We start from the raw sequence: 17,426 nt of genomic DNA on the forward strand, positions 1-17,426 counted from the left end.
AAGGAGAGAGGAGGTCAGGAGCAGGGCTCCTTGGAAGCCATCCAGGTAGCAGACGGTGGTCTAGGCCTAAAAGGACCTGGACCACCGGTCGCAGGGGATCGTGGCAAGGGGCACGGAACTGTCGAGAAGGACAGCCGGCGGCCTTGCACCATCACCGGGCTGAGACCAGGGCACGACGGGGTATGTGGAGTAGGGAGTAACTTCAGGCAACTTGACAATTTACCTGACGAGAATGGAGCCTTCAAGATACGCTCTCCACCCGATCCAAAGTCGGGGTACTAGCGGAACGAGGGGATAGGACTTTCCACTGAAACGGTCCAGGAAATCCCAAGCATGAACCCTGAGAGCAAGCTCTCACACTTAGCCATAGTGGGGAGCGGGACCCGAATAGTTCCATACTACCGGGACCAACAGAGAAGTAAACTTAGTGCCAGGAGGCAGGTCACGGATCACCAGTCAGCACCGTTGGGGATGGGACCCAAACTAGCTCCCCACAACGGCAGCGGTATCCAGAACTTTGGTTTATCCAGTTGTCGGTGTCAGCTTTATGGACTGTGTGAGTACACAAGTGACCCCCTTTGCTCCCCATGGCACTCCCTGAACACCATCACCGAGTCCCAGGGCATCCCCCCTACCTGTGGAGGGTTCTAACATCTGGCTGCCCTACTCCATCGCCCCCGGGTACTCCCCAACTGCAGCGGTGGTACTCCACATTACCACACACCACGGGTGGTGTCACGAACTCTAAACACAATACCCTGTAAATACCCCCTTCATTTGAGTGGCCGCACGACCCCCAGGTCCGGACATCCCTCGAGCCACTGTGGATCCATATCCGAGCAGCCCGGCTGCTGACACGGGGGCGGCACACAGACATGGGTCTCAGGCCTCACTTTGCCCAGCACTATTCTAAATAAATATCAGAAAACTGGCCTAACAAAATATTCTGCATCTTTGCGTTTGCCCTCCCCTAATAACATTTCAAAGTACTTAAACTTTTATCCATTAATAATATGCAGCAGTAAAAGAAAATGCCGATATCATAGAGATGAGAGGCAACTTAACATTTTCATTGTCAGATTTGAATTCAGGAGGTCAAAAACATTAAGAAATGGCTGATTTCATAACTGAATCTGACAACCTCTGAAAACATGTAGAACTGTGTAATTTTACCAGTTCCTAGTTCCCCGATGAGCCCAGTATATTGGTTATATTGGTAAGGAATTTAAGCTGGGGGCTTATTGCTCCTTTGCTGGTTCATGCGGATGGTGCTTTATTTTATCTCATTTTCAATTTGTTGCCACCATTAATAGTTGTTTGGAACTAGGTAGTGTGTCGGCAGTGGATTATACGGGTTATTCTTTTAGAATAGCGGCTGCTAGTGAGGCTGCAAGGTGTGAACTGAGTGATGATCTGGTGAAGTAGATGGAGGAGGGGGGGTGGCAATCAGCCATATTTAGGGTTATTGCAGATCAATCAACAGAAATTGCCGCAGCTACCCACCCCTGGGCATCAGCCGTGTTGCTTGTGTAGACGGCAGGCGGTAATCCTCCACATACACTGGGCAGGTGGTGCTTATCCCCCAAGCAAAAAAAGTTCCTGGATAGAGTCCAACAATAGAGATAGGGCAACACTCACCAACATCCAGTAAAAAAGACTTTATTTATTTATGGTGCAGGTAAAAAGGCAGGAGCAGAGTTGACAGCAGGGCCCCCTCATGGATGACAGCCGTTTCGCGTGTACTCACACTTCCTCGGGACCCGAGGAAGCGTGAGTACACGCGAAACGGCTGTCGTCCATGAGGGGGCCCTGCTGTCAACTCTGCTCCTGCCTTTTTACCTGCACCATAAATAAATAAAGTCTTTTTTACTGGACGTTGGTGAGTGCTGCCCTATCTCTATTGTTGGACCATATTTAGGGTCATGTTCAACCCACCTAATTATAATTTTTAGGGATCAGCGGACGCATTTAAATTTGGGTTCGACAGGTTTGGCTGGACTTTAGTTAACCCTTTCATGACCTATGGTGAAGTACTACTTGTGCCTGTTAACTATTAAATCTCTCTGTCAATCTCTGACAGTAGGATTTAACTAGCACCGAGGGGGTGCGTGTAATTACCCGCTCCCATCAGCAGTCCCATGACGTAATTGCGGGGCACCTATGGGTTGTCATGGCAGCCGAGGGTCAGCTGATGACCCCTGTAACTGTCATGATGTACTTCCCGTGAGCACCGGCTGAGCTCCGGCATTCACAATAGATCACCATTTCTACTGTACAGAGCGGTGCTGAAAATGGCGACAACATTTTTTTGACAAATTTCTGAATTTTTTTTCACCACCATCAATAAAATAAAAAGCTATACATGTTTAATATTTATGAACTTGTACTGACCTGGGGAATCATACTGCTATGTCAGTTTTACCATACAATGCATGTAAAAAGGAGAAAAAGACACTGCATATATTGTCTAAAAGTACTCCTAATATAGTTATATGTAAAAATCGGGAACTTTATTGTACACAACATTAAAACCAATTAAAACAATCCCACACAAGGCCCAATACATTCGTAACATCACACAAACAGGTGGGATAGGTACAAAATCCCCACACATGGTGAGCTGGCACATACAATATTTAACACACTATAGATACTGTTCCACCATAGTATGGGCTGCACCAATGCAATACTATCGTAGGTGCTGTGTAAGCATAACATGGACTAATACAAATCCAAACAAATACATGCATACAGTATTGTACAATGCTGTATATAAAGCCAGCTTTACACCTTACAATTAGGTATGCGATCTCGTATGCGATGTGACACGCCCAGGTCGCATATGCGATTGAATGAGATTGCACGTAGGTCGTTCATTTCATGTCACACGAGCGTTAGTAGTCTATGTTAAATTGATCAATTTTGTGTGCGATCCTTTAGATCATGTGTTCTGTGACATATGCATTGGGCACCTTTTTTTTTTTTTATTTATTGACTTGCCAAGCGTGTGTAATGTGTAGGGATGCGTTTTTACTATGTCATCTGCCATTCAGCTCTGCTACATGGCCGCTAACAGCAGCCACAGACAGCCATGTAGCAGAGCTGAATGGCAGATGACAGCAGACACAGACAGAGCCGCACTGTCAGAATGAACTCGGGTGAACCTTACCCGACTTCATTGTCATGCTGCGGCTCTGTCTGTGTCGCGTCCTGATTAGCGGTCACCAGTGAAGGACTCACCGGTGACCGCTAATCTCCTGAGTAAGTGAATTGAGCAGCCCTCCCTCATATACTCACCGATCCCCGATCTCCGGCGCTGCACGGCGTTCACACTGCTCCGGCGGCTTTTACTGTTTTGAAAAAGCCAGCCGCCCATTAAACAATCTCGTATTCCCTGCTCACCCCGCCCACCGGCGCCTATGATTGGTTACAGTGAGACACGCCCCCCACGCTGAGTGACAGGTGTCACACTGCACCCAATCACAGCAGCCGGTGGGCGTGTCTATACTGTGTAGTGAAAAAAAATAATTAAATAATTAAAAAAACGGCGTGCGGTCCCCCCCGATTTTAAAACCAGCCAGATAAAGCCATACGGCTGAAGGCTGGTATTCTCAGGATGGGGAGCTCCACGGTATGGGGAGCCCCCCAGCCTAACAATATCAGCCAACAGCCGCCCAGAATTGCCGCATGCATTAGATGCGACAGTTCTGGGACTGTACCCGGCTCTTCCCGATTTGCCCTGGTGCGTTGGCAAATCGGGGTAATAAGGAGTTATTGGCAGCCCATAGCTGCCAATAAGTCCTAGATTAATCATGTCAGGCGTCTATGAGACACCTTCCATGATTAATCTGTAAATTACAGTAAATAAACACACATACCCGAAAAATCCTTTATTAGAAATAAAAGACACAAACATATACCCTGGTTAACCACTTTAATCAGCTCCAAAAAGCCCTCCATGTCCGGCGGAAGCCAGGATGCTCCAGCGTCGCTTCCAGCTGTGCTGCATGGAGGTGACCAGAGCTGCAGCAGACACAGCCGCTCCGGTCACCTCCACACAGCAACTGAAGACAGCCGCGCGATCAGCTGAGCTGTCACTGAGGTTACCCGCTGTCACTGGATGCAGCGGTGGATGCAGCGGTGGCCGCGGGTAACCTCAGTGACAGCTCAGCTGATCGCGCTACTCACCACCGCTCCGGTCAGCTCCAGTCAGCAACTGAGGAGAGTAGCGCGATCAGCTGAGCTGTCACTGAGGTTACCCGCGGCCACCGCTGCATCCACCACTGGATCCAGTGACAGCGGGTAACCTCACTGACAGCTCAGCTGATCGCACGGCTGTCTTCATTAGCTGCGTGGAGGTGACCGGAGCGGCGGTGTCTTCTGCTGCTCCGGTCACCTCCATGCAGCAGTGCTGGATGCGACGCTGGACCATCCTGGATTACGCCGGACATGGAGGGCTTTTTGGGGCTGATTAAAGTGGTTAACCAGGGTATATGTTTGTGTTTTTTATTCCTAATAAATGATTTTTTTCGGGTGTGTGTGTTTATTTACTGTAATTTACAGATTAATCATGGAAGGTGTCTCATAGACGCCTGACATGATTAATCTAGGACTTATTGGCGGCTATGGGCTGCCAATAACTCCTTATTACTCCGATTTGCCAACGCACCAGGGCAAATCGGGAAGAGCCGGGTACAGTCCCAGAACTGTCGCATCTAATGTATGCGGCAATTCTGGGCGGCTGTTGGCTGATATTGTTAGGCTGGGGGGCTCCCCATAATGTGGAGCTCCCCATCCTGAGAATAGCAGCCTTCAGCCGTATGGCTTTATCTGGCTGGTTTTAAAATTGGGGGGGAACCGCACGCCGTTTTTTTTAATTATTTAATTATTTATTTCACTACACAGTATAGACACGCCCACCGGCTGCTGTGATTGGGTGCAGTGTGACACCTGTCACTCAGCGTGGGGGGCGTGTCTCACTGTAACCAATCATAGGCGCCGGTGGGCGGGGTAAGCTTGGAATACGAGATTGTTTAATGGGCGGCCGGCTTTTTCAAAACAGTAAAAGCCGCCGGAGCAGTGTGAATGCCGTGCAGCGCCGCGCCGGGGATCGGGGATCGGTGAGTATATGAGAGAGGGGGTAAGAGGGATAGACTGACATGGACAGAGAGAGAGGGACAGAGATAGTGACCGACTGACAGAGATTAGTGAATGACAGACATTGTGAGGCGCTTCAGAACGCAGCTTTTCAGCTGCACTCTGAAGCAGACCTTTTTTAAGCTGCGGTGCAGAGCGCACACTTGCGCACATAGCCTCAGACATCACAATCGCATGAGGGATGTCACACGTTACAATTCACTAGTTTCGTACTACCAAACGTCCAATGTATGAGGAATAAACGACGTGTATGCGATCACCGTATTTGCGTTCAATATCGATCGCACGTAGGTTTCACACGCAAATACGTCACGAACGATGCCGGATGTGCGTCACTTACAACTTGACCCCGATGACGGATTGAAAGATCTATTGAAGTGTGTAAAGGAGGCTTAAGGGCTCACTGGTGGTGGCCTCAGCTTATATGGGAAAAACCTGGTGACCGGTTCTGTTTAATTTAGATAAATTTGGGGTAACATTACACATTACTCACCAATAGCCCTTGTCATGACAGACAACCCTACTCTCGTTGATCTTACTGCAGAGCTGTTTGTGATTAAAAAGTGACAGGAGAAGAGCAAAGCTGAGTGTGATTACAGACTCTCTTCAGCTTTCATCTCCCTGCAGTCAGTGTGGGGGGAGAATGGCATAAATCAGAGCTGACAGCACTTTGAATCGAGAGCTGCAACTGCAGACATGTTTGTAATGACACATTTGTAATGCAGATAAGTTTGTACATTTTTCATTTTAATTTATATGTACAGTATATCACAAAAGTGAGTACACACCTCAATTCTTCTGTAAATATTTTAATATTTTATTATATCTCTTCATAGGACAACACTGAAGATATGACACTTTGATGAAGATGTAGTCAGTGTACAGCTTGTGAAATTGTGTACATTTGGTGCCCTATAAATAACTCAACACACAGCCAGTAATGTCTACACCACTGACAACAAACATTAGTACACCGCTAAGTGAAAATGGCCAAATTGTGCCCAATTAGCCATTTTATTTCCCTGCTGTTATGTGACTCATTTGTGTTACAAGGTCTCAGATGAGAATGGGGAGCACGTCATACTGGTTTTTGGAAGTTCAGCATGGCATGGCACGTAATGGTAAAGAATTCTGTGAGGATCTGAAAAAAAATTGTTGCTCTACATAAAAAAATGGCATTGGCTATAAGAAGATTGTCAACACACTGAAAGTGAGCTGCAGTACATTGGCCAAGATCATGCAGCAGTTTAACAAGACAAGTTCTACTCAGAACAGGCCTCACCATGGCCAAATGGTCAACCCAAGAAGTTGAGTGTATGCGTCGCGGGCGGAGGAGGGGACGCCGCGCTCTCCCACTACTCGGGTCCGGCTGCCGCTGCGGCTGCTGCGGCCTGCTGCTGCTGCTCGGTGGCTCGAGCGATGGGCCGGATCCCGGGGACTCGAGCGGCGCTCCTCGCCCGTGAGTGAAAGGGGATGGGTTTTTGGGATAGTTTATTGTCCGTGACGCCACCCACGGTTGTGGTGATTTGTTGCCACCACCGCTGCTCTGTATGGGGATCCCGGGGACTGATGACAGGGAGCAGCAAAGTTGTTGGTTCTCCCCTCCGTGGGTAGGGGGTAGTTGTCCCGGGGCCCAGTGATGAGGTGGGTGATGCAGGGTTTGGTGGGGTGCAGGGACGCGGGGGCAGCGCTGTGCCTTGCGGCACTGTGGTACTCACTCAGCCTGAGACGATGACACAGTTCTCGGTAAAATAAACGGCTGGAAAGACGGTTCCCACGGACGGCTGCACATGCTTTTCCCCAGTAGTTGACGGTGACGGTCCCTTTTCCTGCACCTAATGTTTCTGTGTTGGTAGCGATGGGTTCCCACCGGTTACCCACTCCTCGGCTTCAATCTGGGCCGAAGGAGCCCCTCTCTGTGCCCGCAGGCGCAGGCCCTGAGAAACTGGTGCCCTGGCAGTGGCGGTGTCTCTCTCCAACGGTTGGACTGTTGCCTTCAATCGGGAATTGGTTGTTGGGAGACCCAGAGGTCCCCTTCACTAACGGATTTGGCAAATTCACGGCGACTCCTAGCCTTGCCGGGATCCGAAAGGCCCCTGCCAATGGTGCTGACTGCTCTTCGTATACCGCTCCGGTACCGCCGGGCCACCACCCGTCCGCGGTCCTTCCAGCAACCTCCAAGCAGTCCCCCTGCAGACAGTCACCGTCGTCTGCTGACCTTGCTGTCTCAGTCCGGGGCACACACCCGGACCAGCTTCAGGCTTTACAAACTGTCACTTTTTACTCCTTCTCTCAAGCTCCTCTACCACTTCCTTCTCCTTCACTCCCCTAGCTTGAACTCTTCCTCAGACTCTAGTCTGGCTTCAACTGCCTGGTTTTCCCGCCTCCAGGGCTGTGAACTCCTCGGTGGGCGGAGCCAACCGCCTGGCCCACCCCCTGGTGTGGACATCAGCCCCTGGAGGAAGGCAACAAGGATTTTAGGTTAGCCTTGGTGTTCCTAACTGGGGTGTAGGGTGTGGTGGTGTTATGACCTTTGACCCCTGGCTTGCCCAGGGCGTCACATATGCGCTTAGTATCATATACAGAGGTTGTCTTTTCAAAATAAACATATGAGTGCTGTCAGCATTACTGCAGAGGTTAAAGTGGTGAGGGGTCAGCCAGTCAGTACTCAGACCATACACTGCACACTGCATCACATTGGTCTGCATGGCTTTCATCCCAGAAGGAAACCTCTTCTAAAGATGATGCACAAGGAATACCACAAACAGTTTGCTGCAGACAAATAGACTAAGGATATGGATTACTGGAACCATGCCTGTGGTCTGATGAGACCAAGATAAACGTATTTGGTTCAGATGGTGTCAAATATCGGCAACCAGGTGAAGAGTACAAAACAAATGTGTCCTGCCTACAGTCAAGCATAGTGGTGGGAGTGTCATGCTTTGTGGCTGTATGAGTGCTGCCGGCTGTGGGGAGCTACAGTTCACTGAGGGAACCATGAATGCCAACATGAACTGAGACATGCTGAAGCAGAGTAGGACACCCCCTTCGGAAACTGAGCAGCATTGCAGTATTCCTACATAACGACCCCAAACACATCTCCAAAACGGTCACACGTTTGTTAAATAAGCTGAGGGTAAAGGTGCTGGACTAGCCAAGTATGTCACCAGACCTAAATCTATTGAGCATCTGTGGGGCATCCTTAAATGGAAGATAGAGAAGCACAAGGTCTCTAACATCCACCAGCTCTGTGATGTTATCATGGAGGATGGAAGAGGATCCAGTGGCTCCTGTGAAGCTCTAGTGAACTCCATGCCCAAAAGAGTTAAGGCAGTGCTTTAAAATAACGGTGACCACACAAAATATTCACACTCTTATTTATCCAGTTTCAATTGTATTCACTTTTGTTGCCATATATTAATGTCTGTGTTGAGTTATTTAGAGTACACCAAATGTACACTGTTATGCAAGCTGCACACAGACTACTGTACATTGTACCAAACTGTCAGATCTTCAATGTTGTCCCATGAAAAGATAAAAAGAGAAAACAAAATATCTACAAAGATGTGAGGGATGTTCTCACTTTTAATACATGCTGTATATCTATCTATCTATCTATCTATCTATCTATATACATGTGTGTGTATATATATATATATATATATATATATATATATATATATATATATATATAAAATTATGTATATATGTGTATTGTTCTCTTTTTTTTCTTTTTTAAAGATTGCCCACTAGGAAACCATTTTTGCATTCTTGAGTGGGCACCACAGGGAGATTTCTCCTTTTCTGGCATTTGCCTTTACGTATACACTGCTCTTTTTCCTAAGGTACAGTACAATGATCTGCTCATTCACACTAAAGTAATAGGAGTAACAATAAAAAAGCTATTGGATAGGAGTGGTGCTTTGTCTAGGAAAAAAAGGTTTTTGAATCAGACTACTATGTAACTCCAGAAAAAAAAACACAAAAAGCTTCGGCTTTTCTTTCAAATATCAATTTCACCAGGTGGACAAAGAGGTAACCCTTTAAAGTCTTTGTTTACTGCTAAAACCCAGCTAAGATTATTTGTTTAGTTATTGGCAAAAAATAAAGAATTACAAAAATTAAAATATTAAAAGCATTGACCTCTTTATTCCGAGCAGGCCTAAAAATAGAAAAAATATATACCCAGGAAGAAAGGAGACGAACACCCATCCCTTTCAGTATATAATCATTTTAATACAATAATAGAGTAAATTTAAAAAAAATAATAATATGGACTAAATATTTATATTTTCCAGGGTTAGGTAAATATTGTCTCTTCACAGCCCTTAACATGCTGCACAAGCCACAGCTTTCCCTCACATAATCTACAGCCATACCTGCCCCTCAAAACAATGCAGACTAATGCCACCATAACGGTGAAAGCCGTAGCTGAAATATGTTTTTAACATGGAATGATAAGAGGCGACATAATGGCTTACACATTTTTTGCTATTTATTTATCATCCTCTGCTGTATATCTTGGGATAATTCTGTAAAGACAAAGTCAACACCCAAGAGCTGAATATCACCATGAATTAGCAGGATTCCACGCGGGCTCTGCTGACTTGTCACATATCCAGCAGATATAAAAAGTATCTTCATAAAACCATTAAAGTGTAGAATTGATCAGATTCCTTACGCAGGCATTTGTGTAGCTTATTTGACTCGCCCACTCCCAGGGCTATGGGACACCCGGTGCCGGGCTGGACTAGTCCGGGGGTCGTCAGTGGGGGCTGGGCCCGGCTCCGTGACCCTGGTGGGTGTCAATTAATATGGCTGGTGACTTGGGGTGAATAAAGTTTGTGTTCGTGACGCCACCTGTGGTATGCGGCTATTAAGCCGCCGCTGCTGTATGGGGCCTCCGGGGTGATGGAATGGCAGCAATAATGGTACTGCTCCCCACAGGTGGAGCGGTACCCCGGGGCACAGTTGGTGCTCGTGAGAGTCTATGGTGTTGTGGAAGTCTATGCAGGCGACAATAACTGAGACAACACCAGAGGGTGCAATTCCAAGGTCTTTACTCACACTTCCTGGGCTTAAGCACACTGGTGCCTCTGGACTGCTGACACCCCCTGTCAGGGACCTCCGCCGATCCTGGGTAATTCCTGGAATGAAAGCCGGTACCCTTCTCTCAAGTGTCTCTGTCTGCAGCTGTCTCCTTAAACCTTGCCTTTGTAGGATGAATCTGGCTCGGCCTCCACAACAGCCTCCGGGCTGGGAGCTCGCCTGACGGTGATTTGCCCCTTTTCCAGAGGTTCTGCAGTGGGCTGTGGCCCTGGGAGTTTGCAACTTTCCCTGGGCCTCGGTTTTTACTGTTGGAGATGATTTTTTACTTCTCCGGTTTCTAGGGACCGTCCCCTGTTGCAGCTTGATCCCTCCACCGATGTTCCTGTGGAGCAGGCCACCAGCTCAAAAGCTCTCTGTGGCCCTGGAATCCCTTCTCTTCCTCTGCTTGGTGTCACCTGGACCCTCTGAGTCCCAGGTTCTTCTCTTAGCTCCTGTCTGACTAGAGCTTTCTTTCTGCTTCTCCTTCTCGTCTGCCTCCCGCAGACCTCCTCCTCCTTCCTTCCTCTCCAACTTCAACTTCTCACTCTCTCCACTTGACCTTCCTTTCTCTATCTGCTCTCTGGAGGCTCCTCCCACCTCCCCAGTTGCTATGATCTACCCTATAGGAGCAGGGATGGGTCTTATGGGCCCTCCCAGCATGCAGCATGGGAGGGTTTCTGCCACTGTCCCTGGTCCCAGTGTGTACCTAACAATGGGTGTTGTGTAGATTTGCCTGGGGACCGGCATTCACTCCTTTCCTTACCCAGAATGGGACATCACACCGCTGGATGGGGTGCAATGTTCCTGTGGCGACGGAAGCCTCAGGGGTGCCACACTCCCCCACAGCGAATCCCAGCACGTCCTCAGGCTGGAAAACAACAGAAAAATGTGGAAGGAATTGCAATTTTTTTGTTATGCATAACATAAAACAATAAAACTTTTCTTCCCTTTATGGGAGGCACCGACACTTTAACGTTGCAAACTTTCTTATAAAGAAACTCTTAGTGTGCACTTCCAGTCCATTGCACGGTTTGGCACTTCCACCATAATTCTGGTAGGGGGCACAAGGGGTGCCATTATTTACATAGGGATCTTCTGACCACACAGTCCAGTGGCCCAAAACGTCTTTTAACTCTCTTAACTTAGGGGGGTTGCAAAGAAAACGAACCAGCCACTAAGTCCAGTGGCCTGGTAACACAGGACACATATACATTCACATTCACATTCACCGGGGACCACATTCCAGTCCAGTGGCCCGGTAACATATAAACAAAGGGGGTGACTTCTTCAAAAAGAACAAGGGGCAGTAAGGCAGGAAAGGGTGTCATCTTCAAAAAGAACATGAGGGCAGACATACAGTGGCTATTTACAGTTCGGCATCTTCTTCTTTCTTTTAATTGCAGAGGTCCTCTTCTGGCTCAGCTCCCGGTGACATGGAAGCTGCAGCCAGGTTGGTCTGGGTCCCTTGGTCCTGTTCTTCAGCTGTTGTGGGGCTGCTGCGGGGTGATGGTATCGGAGCTGCGTCCTCCTCTTGATGTTCAGGGGTCTGCTCTTTAGCCACAACAGTTGCTGGGATAGACGGCGTTGCGGCCTGGTCTGATCTGGCTGGATATTGTGTTTCTGCGCCGGATGTCTCAGCAGGGACTTCAGTCAGGGTCGCAGCATGGACCTCAATGGGCATCGCAGCAGAGACTTCAATGGGCATTGCAGCAGAGACTTTAATGGGCATCGCAGCAGAGACCCCAGTCGGGATCACAGCAGGGATCGCATTCGGGATCGCAGCAGGGATCGCACTCGGGATCGCAGTGGGGATCGCGGCGGCCTCTGGTAGTAATGCCGGCGGGGTCAGCACACCCGATCGGGCAGGGGCAGTATAGGACTCACCCAGGGTTAGGCCGGAGATGCTCTGCAGCAGGATCGCCATCGCTGGTGTGGGCTCCAGATGGTCATGGGCGGCACCTCCACACAGGCCTTGCTGCACAGACACCTGCAGCTTCCTCATGGCCAGCACATCTCCTTCCCCCACACGGCTGTCTCCCATCCGCTCTGCTCGTTCATCCTGTCAGCCGTTCTCCCGACCTCAGCCTCAGCGGCGGTCACAGGCCTGATCCAGGTGAGCACCTCCTGGCCTCCGCTTACAGGAGCCATTTTCTCTCTTCCTCCAGACAGCAGCATTAACTGCCAGGCAGACACTTTCCTAGCGCACCATTTTGCAACTGCTGCTCTGCATAGCAGACATGGTCTCAACTTCGCGCTCTTATCTTAGACAAGGGGGCGGGGCTTCTTTTTGCGCTCTTTCTGCAGGCACGCCCCCCTTCTTCCCGCGCTCAGTGAGGCTAATGGCGGAGGCAGTTTTCAAACAGTAACACAGTCTGTTAAGCACAGTTTCTGCAGGCACACAGTACCCAGTGGGACCGGGTACGAAATCCTGTTCGTGACGCCAAAGTTGACTCGCCCACTCCCAGGGCTATGGGACACCCGGTGCCGGGCCGGACTAGTCCGGGAGTCGTCAGTGGTGGCTGGGCCCGGCTCCATGGCCCTGGTGGGTGTCAATTAATATGGCTGGTGACTTGGGGTGAATAAAGTTTGTGTTCGTGACGCCACCTGTGGTATGCGGCTATTAAGCCGCCGCTGCTGTATGGGGCCTCCGGGGTGATGGAATGGCAGCAATGATAGTACTGCTCCCCACAGGTGGAGCGGTACCCCAGGGCACAGTTGGTGCTCGTGAGAGTCTATGGTGTGGTGGAAGTCTATGCAGGTGACGATAACTGAGACAACACCAGAGGGTGCAATTCCAAGGTCTTTTCTCACACTTCCTGGGCTTAAGCACACTGGTGCCTCTGGACTGCTGAGACCCACTGTCAGGGACCTCCGCCGATCCTGGGTAATTCCTGGAATGAAAGCCGGTACCCTTCTCTCAAATGTCTCTGTCTGCAGCTGTCTCCTTAAACCTTGCCTTTGTAGGAGGAACCTGGCTCGGCCTCCACAACAGCCTCCGGGCTGGGAGCTTGCCTGACGGTGATTTGCCCCTTTTCCAGAGCTTCTGCAGTGGGCTGTGGCCCTGGGAGTTTGTAACTTTCCCTGGGCCTCGGTTTTTACTGTTGGAGATGATTTTTCACTCCTCCGGTTTCTAGGGACCGTCCCCTGTTGCAGCTTGATCCCTCCACCGATGTTCCTGTGGAGCAGGCCACCAGCTCAAAAGCTCTCTGTGGCCCTGGAATCCCTTCTCTTCCTCTGCTTGGTATCACCTGGACCCTCTGAGTCCCAGGTTCTTCATGGGAAGCGTCACTTTCTTCTCTTAGCTCATGTCTGACTAGAGCTTTCTTTCTGCTTCTCCTTCTCGTCAAGCCAGACCTCCTCCTCCTTCCTCCATCTCCAACTTCAACTTCTCACTCTCTCCACTTGACCTTCCTTTCTCTATCTGCTTTCTGGAGGCTCCTCCCACCTCCACAGTTGCTATGATCTACCCTATAGAAGCAGGGATGGGTCTTACGGCCCCTCCCAGCATGCAGCATTGGAGGGTTTCTGCCACTGTCCCTGGTCCCAGTGTGTACCTAACAATGGGTGTTGTGTAGATTTGCCTGGGGACCGGCGTTCACTCCTTTCCTTACCCAGAATGGGACATTACACCGCTGGATGGGGTGCAATGTTCCTGTGGCGACGGAAGCCTCAGGGGCGCCACATATTGCCCTCAGTTGGCTGTCATTTATGTATAAATATTGTACGGAGTGTTCTGAAGGAGCAGCAGCTGGGACTGGACAACATTTACTTCTGCCTACATCCGTGCTGAGCCTGAGGTTTGCACAATTTCATTTGGTGAACACATTTCTTATTTTTTCAATATAAATTCCTGGAGGAGATTTGCCATGGAGCACTTCCAATTCTCCACTCGGGAGACAGGAGTTAATAAATAATAACTCCATGGTGTACAAACTGAGAAATGCACAAAAAATATAGGCTTTGTAACAAAGCTCAGAATGGGCCCACTCAGCCCTGAAAGCCAGACTAAATTCTCTGTGTGTTTTAAATGCTGTGCTGTTTAATGTAAATCAATACTCCAACATTTTAGAGGTTTTTTTTATTTTAGTGCTGGAGTAGTGCTGTAAATCTTAGTCCCCTGCCTCCTGCCTGATATTCGCCCTCCGGTGGCTTCAACCTCTACCAACATCTCTCTTGTCGGGCTCCAGTGCTTCATGGAGCGTGCTGGAGGTAAAAAATCAATACAAGTCTATGAGAGGATCTTTCTGGCTCTCACGGAGCTATATTTGGAGATGGCAATGTAACTTCTGACTTTTGGCAAGTCAGAAATTACTGGCACAAGATGGCACTGTGGGACCAGAGCGGAGCCAAAAAAAGCATGAAAACACCGGAGGGTGATTACAACAAAGGCAGGAGCCTTAGATTTAGGCTGGAGTCACACTTGCGAGCGACTCGTGTGAGTCTTGCATTGCATCACCCGGCACAGACACACTCTCCTGACAGGAGCAGGTCAGCTGCAAAGAAATACATGCAGCCTACCTGCTCCTGTCAGGAGAGTGTGCGGCCATGACAGGTAATGCAATGTGAGACTCTTGTGAGTTTCTCGCAAGTGTGACTCTGGCCTTAAAGCGTCACTCCATTTCTGCAAAAAAACAATGGAGTGATGCTTTAAGAATATATCGGTATAGACAGTTTCTCTTCTAGGCCACAGGAAGCTGATATCACAGCAAGCAGAAGTAATTCAATACCAGACCTGTCCCACTGTGAAGCCAACTGTAGTCATGTGCCATGCCAATTACACCTCTGCATACAAATACAGCCATAATCGAAACTATATTTATTTACTCAATGTATCAAATACATTTATTTTAACAAACGTAAAATAAATAAATACAACTGTTCTGGGATCTATATCTGGTCGTGTTAGCAACTAGTAAAATTATGATGGTTATAATTTGGTCTTTCTATTGCCTGAATACCGACTGTTCTTACTCATAAGGAAGGCATTACAGTAAATTAATAAGAATTTGTATGCAGGTACTATCACCATCACACTGGTTTCATAGCATTCATTTACCTTGTCTGCACTAGACGTTTTCTTAGAAGCAGAGATTCCTTAATCTTCGTATGGCCTGTGTTGTCTTTTTTTTCTCTGCCGTCAGAAGGTCACTGTGGGATAGGAAACAGGAAATAGTTAACTGTGGAGTGAAGTTCCATTTTATGCAGTAACATTTTTGTTAAAGTCTTCAGAAACCTGAATTGAGTACAGGTTATATGTATATTAAATAAAACCTACTACTCACTATCAAACCTTCCCTTTCCTTTAGAAACATACAATATACAGTTGTACGATCTATTGTCTCCTGATGGGAGATTTTAGGGAGAATGGTTCAAATCTGGAAAGTCTTTTCAAGGAATGGCAACTTTGCTGTTTAGTTTCTAAGTCATTTTTGTTGTGAAGAAAAACGGGGTGATGTAACAAGATGGAGGTTACCAGACCCAAAGTGGTCTAAATATAAATTAATCCAATCATAAATATGTTGTTAACTACTGTACATAAAATCGAGATGTTATAAAAATGAGCTTTAATAAATGTATATATCATCATGTAATGTTATACTCTATAAGCACTTATTATCTGTGAAGCACAAATGATAACAATGCAGAAGGTGTGAATCAGCATGTGACCTTGGCCCTTTTGTTTAATATAAAGTGACATGCTAGAGAGGAGTAGAGGTGTTATCCATTGCTGCTGAGCAGCCATCTCGCTCAAACTATCCATTGGGGAGATTTAAGTTCTACTTAATGAAAATTTACGGTTGGCCCTGAAGACTCCCTGTAACATTTGTTTTGTCCTCGTTTTTCTTAATAACACTAATGCTGTATTTTGAAATCATCCATTTTGTGTAAATCTTTTAGAATCATTTTGCTTTGCTAACATTTATTAAATAGGACAGATTTTAATGAATATTTTTGTGTTAGTCATGTCTCTGTTTATCAATTTAAAAATGTGACTGAAATAAAAAATGTATTTGTTGTTCTTTGTATCATTCCACTTAGCACAATGAAATGTATAAATATTGACAGCAAATTGGACTTTCTAGCAAACTTGTTAAAGCTATGAATAACACATTAGATTTCATTTACTTCTCACTGATCGCAATTCTCCGTAGGTTTGATCTCCACTTCTGCAAGAGGAGCCGGCAACACCATGCCAATCTGTGAGTAGAGTCATGCCAGAAAACATCTCAAAAGTAGATACCTATAGGTATGCAATTACTAGGCAGTCGATACCAAGCAAAGGGAACACAGACAGTAGAAAACATATGAAAGCATATAAATATATATATATATATATATATATATATATATATATATATACTTACATATAATTTGCATATCTACATTAGTTATCGATGAAAGGAAGGTCAACAATGTAATAGAATACTTAAATACATAAATTCACCTTTCTTCGAAAGTCCTGTGATTTCTGGAAATTTCCGAGGGTTTGCACACAAACTATGTCTAGCTCATTGTAAACCATTAGTTTCTTACTATACAACATTTTCTTTTATGTTGTCCTCCATATTTTCTCTCGAGCTTCTCTTTCAATTGTAAAATACTTATCAAAGCAACACTAAGAAAAGCAAAAAGTTGTATATTTCCGTTAAAGTATAGAAAAAACTAGTATAAATCAAAGAAAAATCCCCAAATGAAGACTTTGAGTATATCCATAAAGCAAAATCCTGAGTAGAAGGAGAGAGAACCATCCGTTTCCAAAGGAAATGTTTGCTGGGAGGTTCAGTAATGTGCCTGATGTAAGACGTCTTTGAGAAAGTTTCTGTGTATGGCACAGAAGCTGCCAGAGATCCCAGCATGCAACCTGTACAACATTTGGTTTCAATTAGGGAAAGAAAATTTAGCTCACAATAACAGTGGCCTCTGTCAGATTTCTTTTCCCTGAACTAAAAAATGTTTACATCTGAAAAAAGTGTTATGAAAACTAAAAAACCTACTGAAGAAATGTTTTTAGAGAGAAAGCAAAAAAACAAAATAGCAAAATAATAAATGTGTTCTGAGATAAATCCAGTTTAAGAAATCTAACCTCACAGACACCATGGGCAGTAGCTGTCTTAAAATTTTGTAGAAAAGCAATATTAAGAGGCTAAAATGTAACTTTTATTCTAATATCGATAAAAGCC

The 17,426-nt window shown here is 46.8% G+C and overlaps 1 protein-coding gene across 1 annotated transcript in view; it reads right to left on the reverse strand.

The window, feature by feature from the left end:
* DDR2 (discoidin domain receptor tyrosine kinase 2) overlaps nucleotides 1–17,005 on the reverse strand; it is a 798,230-nt gene extending 781,225 nt beyond the window's left edge. Inside the window, exons 1-2 of the mRNA XM_075321981.1 lie at nucleotides 16,691–17,005; nucleotides 15,302–15,393 (exon numbers count right to left, since the gene is read on the reverse strand). The gene's annotated coding sequence lies outside the window, so the exon portion shown is untranslated. The remainder of the gene's footprint in view (nucleotides 1–15,301; nucleotides 15,394–16,690) is intronic.
* Nucleotides 17,006–17,426: the final 421 nt, after the last annotated feature.

The sequence above is a fragment of the Anomaloglossus baeobatrachus genome, chromosome 8, assembly GCF_048569485.1.
Source record: "Anomaloglossus baeobatrachus isolate aAnoBae1 chromosome 8, aAnoBae1.hap1, whole genome shotgun sequence".
Taxonomy (NCBI): domain Eukaryota; kingdom Metazoa; phylum Chordata; class Amphibia; order Anura; family Aromobatidae; genus Anomaloglossus; species Anomaloglossus baeobatrachus.